Here is a 6,880-nt window from a genome sequence, read left to right on the forward strand (position 1 = left end):
GGTCAATAAACAATGATAACCGCTCAACTGCTTTGAAAAACATGCTTTGTTAGCTTATTATTTCTTACAAAAATGATAATGAGCGAACCTTTGTGACGCCACAAAGTTACGGAAGTCCAAATGGCTCGTTTAGAGGCTCGCTTTTCTAATATAGATTGTGTGGATTTAGTTGGCTACCGTGCGTTTTGATACTTTCACGATGTTTAGATAGCACATCCAACTGCTTTATAATCAAAGAGGCAAGGGAAATCCTGTTTTACACGATATGGGACCTTTAATCTCTGTCTCTTTGGTTCTCTTTATTTCTGACTCCGTTTCTCTCTCTGTGAATATGCAGTGTTTGATTTCTTTGTGATAACAATACAGCTAACAGACACAGATAACAATACTGCTCCTGTAAGCCAGCTGTGGATAGACAACCAGCTGAGGTGTTCCTCTGAATGTGTGTGCAACACTAAAAAGGGTCCTCTGGGAAGCAATGACAACACATGTTTCCATCTCTTTGATTAGACACCGTAAAAGGCCCATGGAATTCTGTGGCTGTTTGCCATCAGCATGTGAGCTAGGAACATTACATTGGTGTTCCACTTAGTGTCATTATGCCTGAAACTGCTGTTATGACTATACTTTGCCCTTGTGTATTGTGCAACTTCCAGCCATCATTTAATCATAGCCATGCCTGTGAGTCCACTCCCAAGTGGCTGAAAGGACTGTGTGGAGGGGCATATGCATTAACTTGAATGCATCCAGGCACCAGGACTTATTTTCCAGGAGTTATTTTCTCAGTCATGGGCAGGCATGATGCGTGTGTGTTTTAGTGGGAGAGAATCAGCAAAAGGCGGAGAGGATTGGTGTTTTTTCCAATTATACACATACACACACATAAACATACACACATACACACCTGCACGCACATGGCACATACCATACATCTTATATGCAAAACAGGCACTGCTCGTAAGGCTCTGACCACCCAAACCTACATACAAAGTGTATCCTGTAAGTAGGACTTGACAGGTGCGGTTGAGTCCAGAAAAAAAAAAGGACTAGCCCAGTTGGCGAGTGAGACTACGCTTAGATTCTCAATCCCATACATTAATCTACACCAACGTTTAGTTAAGGTGTTATAGAAATGTCAGTGTATGTATGTTGCATTCCTGTCTCCATTTTGTTGTTTGGTAGTGTATTTTTGTTATTCCCACAGATAATTGGCTAAACGCAGATGGTGTGTCATTACATTAAGATTTTCAGCACAGCTAAAATGTTTAATATGAGTTTAATAAGAGAACAATTTTCAATTATCTAAAACATCAGTGGTATAAGCTTCAGGTTTTGGTGTCAGCCCCTCAGAGTCAAAGAGCGAGGGCTTTTTTCTACACTCACCATTTTGTACAAATGTTCAACAATCATACAGGGAGAAATCCATCGTAGAAGAGGAAGAGATACCAATTTCTCCACCAACAGTAGCCTATATAGTCCATAATGCAATGCAGCTGCAAGGCATGTTGGGTTTTGAGCAAGGGGCGACCCTCACTTCTTCTCAACCTGAAAAACTTGCTGTTATGATTCACTATCATTATTGTTTTCTCCTTCTAGACGTAAATCAATAATGGCTGGATGCAACAAGTCCAGGCACGTTCGCTGGGTGTTGTTGAAAGTCATTCTGGGAAATGTAGGATATCACTAAGTGAACTAGAAGTAGACAAGACAAATTGAGGGAAAGTGGGTACAGCAAAAAGGTAAATTACAACACTTCATTACAAAATAACTCCTCGAATGCTGTGAACATCACAGATTGGTCATGTATAACTGTAACAGCATCTGAGGGTGGACTTCTCCTTTAAGGTCCACCCCTGAGTGGAGGTACCTACTCTTTGGAGCCTTAACTTATATGACATCATTTTTGATGTCCAGGGTCACTTTTTGGCAGAAATATAATCTTTACAATATTAGCTTGTCCATATTGTAATTCTGAACAGAATCTATAAACATGTGAAATAAGCATCTGAAACGGCTCACTGTGTTAAATGTTCAAGATTTCACAAAAAGGAAACTAGAGCTGGGCTACTCCCCAATTTGTTGGTGGCTTGATAATATTCATGTCCATGTAATTATCCATAAAGGACATCAAATCACATTAAGGATCTTTGTTTACTCACCTTCAAATGTTGAATAACAAACACTACTAAACTACAACTGGTTTAATAATAAATTGCATTGCAAAAAACTAATGTTTTGGTGAGAGCATAAAGCATGCAGATTGTCATGTATTTATAAGTAGAAGTGCTTAAACTGCAGTAATAAAGTGTTTGACATCTGTGGCTGCTCATCATTCAACTCCACACACTGGATGACTTCCTGTACTTTCCATTCACAAAGTTGCACAGCAGCAGTTTTGGACTTCCACCTATCGGCCTAAAGTTGTAATGCATTTTGAAGAACACAATATTTCCCACTTTCTTCCACACTAAAACAAGTCAGAATAAGGGCAAATGTTTACAAACACAAACCTTGACCTCTAGCAGTAACCAGTAGATTTTTTTTTTTTTTTTCATGGCAGTGTAACAGAAAAAAAAAACACCAAAAAACCCCACTTTCAGCAGACTATTGTTTTTCACATCAGTCTTTTTAGTCTCAAGTTACATTGTCTTTGAACCAAGCCAGCGCTCCCCTAAGGCGCTGTCTCACATCTCGCACATTGTCACTTGCAGTGGGCTCCACCAGCCTTTGTTCTTCAGCTGGCAGAGTGAAGGTCTCCAGCAGCACAGACAGGTGGGAAGCATCTAAAGTCTTTCCATCACTCAGTGTGTAACTGTGGGTTCCTGCTGTGTCACTCTAAGAGGCTCACTCTACTTAGATTTCCCTTTGTTTCTTTCAGGCTTCTCAAATGCACAAGGCTTGCAGGGTGCACTTAGGGACTTTTTCTTATGTCGCTCTGCATCAGTGTATATTTCCAAATGTTGTTCCCTTGCAGCTGTCTTCCTGCTCATTGTTCTGGGCAGCTAGGAGGTTAGGCTATACAGAGAGTTTTGCTCTCATCTGTCTTCCATGTCAAAGTGGAATGGGTGATGAGTGTCGTTGCATCTGGTGGTGATCTGTAGATTTAGCAGAACTCAGTGGCGTGCCATGCTTTCCATGGAGCGCTCACTCTCTGAAGTAAGGACACGTTCACCTTTACACCCTGTTGAATCTCTCCATGGTGTCTTTTGCTTTTGGATGGCAGGCTGTGGTTTGGATGTGTCGGATATTCCAGGAAGACACCTCGGAGGAAGTCAGCTGGAGACCATTGTCACCACAGTCACAACATTCCCCTTCTGGCTCGACACAGATCTCAGGAAGCTAATCACAGTATAGCAGCAGCAGCAGTCTGTGAAGTGAAAACCAATCAAGCTTTGGGTAGTCATCCAATATGTCATGTGGAGGATCGGTCTCACATGTACCAACAAGAGCAGACTGCCGGGGGCCTTCAGGCAGAGGGACTGGTGTCACTGGTGCAGTTATTGCTGTTGCCTCACTGAACTGACAGAACACAAAGATGACAATGAAAGATTTTACCAGATGCATCATCTTTGAGCAACACTACATATCTTTGAGTCTCTGGTTGGTATGGATGATGCCTTGATGGTGAGCATGGACAGTTCATTCCTAATCTGAAATTAAGATATCCTATCAGCAGGTGAGCCTTTGGACGAAGCAAAACACCCATCAGCCATGTAGGTACTGTATCGCTTCAGTTTGGAATCCCATGGCAGTAAGTGGCTACATTTACATGCACACATAATTCTGTTCTTAATCCGATTATTCCGACCCTGGTTTTGGGTCAACGCATGTAAATGTCATAACTCTGTTAGGATAATGGATCAAGAGTAATCTGGTTAAGATGCCTGGCTGGCTCTGATATGAAATGAGTTACTGCCGCATCTAAATCTTTTCACTTTTGGCTTTTGCCATCTGTACAAGCTCAGACAGCATTATGGGTAACTATGATCATCATTCCTTTCCAGTGTATTAGAAGTAACCTGCTATTACTCATTGAAAGTGGGAGGGTGTAGCTGCTCCTTTTCATACTTTATTTTACAGGTGGACTGTTCAATCTGTGGACAGGAATAACTTGTTAAATTGATTTATTCATAGCAACTGGGATCCTCAATCTCAGGCTATCAATGGTTCATGTAAACACTTTAACCCAAATAAGACATTAACTGGAGTATGACCATTAGCCAGGTTACTCGGTGCATTTTAAACGTAGCCGGAAAACTTGCTGTTCCCTGGTTATAGCCTGTACTGGATCAGAATTTCAATACACAACTGTGTTACTTTATCAGGAGATTAGGAGGTGTACCTCTATAAGAGCCAGGCTCTGTTTGTGCATTTGTTTGTGTGTTTGTGTATAGTGGTAAGTCAATGCATTAATTAAATATTTAGTTCAGCGATTCTCTTGGTTACAGCAACATTGTGCTACTAAAGCACTTAGGTGTTAACAGGTGGAGTTTTTAAAGTCAACATAGTTTCACATTGACAATCACAGAATTGGATCGCAGGACCCCAGGTCTCACTTAGGGCTCCCAGAGGAAAGGGGGTGGCCTTTACACACACACACAAACACACACACACACACACACACACCTACACACCTACACACACGCACGCGCGCACATGTTTCGTTCGGTCCCTTAGTAAATCACGATCACTTTACTGTGGACGTTTAAGCCATTTAAGCACACTGCATGGACTGGGCTAAACAGTGACTTACCCTAATTCCATCCATCTTACCTGCCACATCCATCCCCAATCATAGTGAACATGGTGACGAGGAGATTGTAGTGGTTAGCCTTTTGTCCTATACTTCCCAAACTATTTCCATTATCTTAAGGTCAGTGGCTGGCTCTGGCTGCCAGCTGCAATATTTATCAATCAAACAGGTCTGAGACAACAGAGAAAAGTGGAGTGGCGCAGCAAAGAGCACTTAGCCTGGATAAACAGGCGGCTAGTACCATGGATCACTGCACTGCTAAGCCTGTCACTAAAAGAGGGGCTAGAGGGAGACAGAGAAGGGAGAAACTCAGGACACAGTGTGTGATTGTGTTTGTGTGTATGTGTGTGTGTGTGTGTGTGTGTGTGTGTATATATGTGTGACTTAGAGTGAGGCTTTGGGGAGAAACACAGGCCTGGTCAAAATGTCATCAGCGTGCCAGCTTATAGCAGCTTGAAAGGCTTAGAGTTGTGATATTTATCCTGTGGGCTTTGGCAGGGAGGTGGACTGGGAGAGAAAATATCTGTAATTTCATGGTGTCTTCAGGGGAAATTTGATTTCAGATGGCTGGCAGTCTGATAAATAGGAACTGCTGCCTGCAATCCCTTCCTAAAGGGATAGAAGAAAGGGTACAAGTCCCCCTTATGTCTGAGTCAGTGTGAGTGTGTGTTTGTGTGTGTGTGTGTGTGTGTGTGTGTGGGTGGGTGTGTGTACATGCATGTGTGTGTTTGTATGTGTGTGTGCGCACTAGATCATTTGGATACTTCATGCAGCTTACATTTACACAGTACAAGAACGGCATTTTAGAAGGATTTTGCATTGACTGATTGCATTGGTTTTGATTTCCCCGCTGCACTGCACTAGTGTTTCACTTTTAATGTCTCCTGAGAGCGCTCGTTCAAGAGTTAAATAAGGTCAGAAATTTTATCTTTTTTATGTATCTGTATTTCATCCTCTCCCCCTCTGTGCCTCCACCAGCCCAGGCTGTCGGTTCTCTCAGAATTAAAACCAACATCCTCACAATCTCATCATGAATTTTTAACGATGAAATCATACCCTATTAATTCAATAGAGACCTCTATAATTCAATATGGTGTCTAAACAATTAGATTCCTCTGCCCATCATTTCTCTCTATTTATATTTAATGTGATTCTTCACACAGTGGAGAGGAGGGATATGGAGATGATAGAAAAGGAGAGGAGAGTGGAAAGCAGTTAAGGGGATGTGAAAGGAGGAGAACGAGAGAGGGCCCTCTTGTTTGGTTTGCCTACTCACTTCATTATGCCCAGTCTGGCCAGGAAAATAGTGGGATACATTTAGCCAAGCACTGATAAACAGCTCTCAGGTGTTGATTAGTCCTCAGTTGCTTCCCACTGTAATGCTTTTTACTGTGTGCAGGCTTTTATTTTGCAACAAATGTGTTATGCACTCGCTTTTCCATCCACACTAGGATAATGGATGTTACATTTTGATTGGAACCAATGTCTAAACTTAGAGAGGAGCTGTAGCATCTGGCAACATCAGTGAGTGCAACAACAGTGAAGTGCTCCTAAACGTTTTTGAAGCGTTCACGTGCTTCCAATTAGAGCAGGTATTGTGCAAAAAGAGGATGCCAATTGTGGAAGAGATTCAGAGGAGTGTGACCTTATTTAGAGTGGAGGAAGCAGTGTGAGGCAGAAAGGATGGATTTAGCTCTCAGGTGAAAACAGCTGACTCGGGTGCCTAATAATAGGTCTGATCTCTCTCTCTCCTCCCTCCTCATCTGCCAGCAGATCCCATTGCCACTGGAAACGCTGCTGATGTTTGTGAGGAGCCAAGCCCATGGCTAGACAGTCTCTCTCTCTCTCTCTCTCTCTCTCTCTCTCTCTCTCTCTCTCTCTCTCTCTCTCTCTCTCTCTCTCTCTCTCTCTCTCTCCCCCTGTCTCTGTATATATACTGTACATCTGTGAGAGTGCTGCAGGTGGAAGAGGAGCAGCTCTTATGGGATGTCCTCTAGCATCTCACGTAGTGCCACAGCCATGTTTTACACTTGTAGCAGGGGGAGAGGGAGAGGTTGTGGTGGTCTGTGCTGGTTGTTATTGGTGCTGGTGGGTCGCAGTCTGGAGGGTTGAGAGGCAAGAGGTGAG

This window comes from Centroberyx gerrardi, chromosome 11 (assembly GCF_048128805.1).
Source record: "Centroberyx gerrardi isolate f3 chromosome 11, fCenGer3.hap1.cur.20231027, whole genome shotgun sequence".
In the NCBI taxonomy this organism is placed as follows: domain Eukaryota; kingdom Metazoa; phylum Chordata; class Actinopteri; order Beryciformes; family Berycidae; genus Centroberyx; species Centroberyx gerrardi.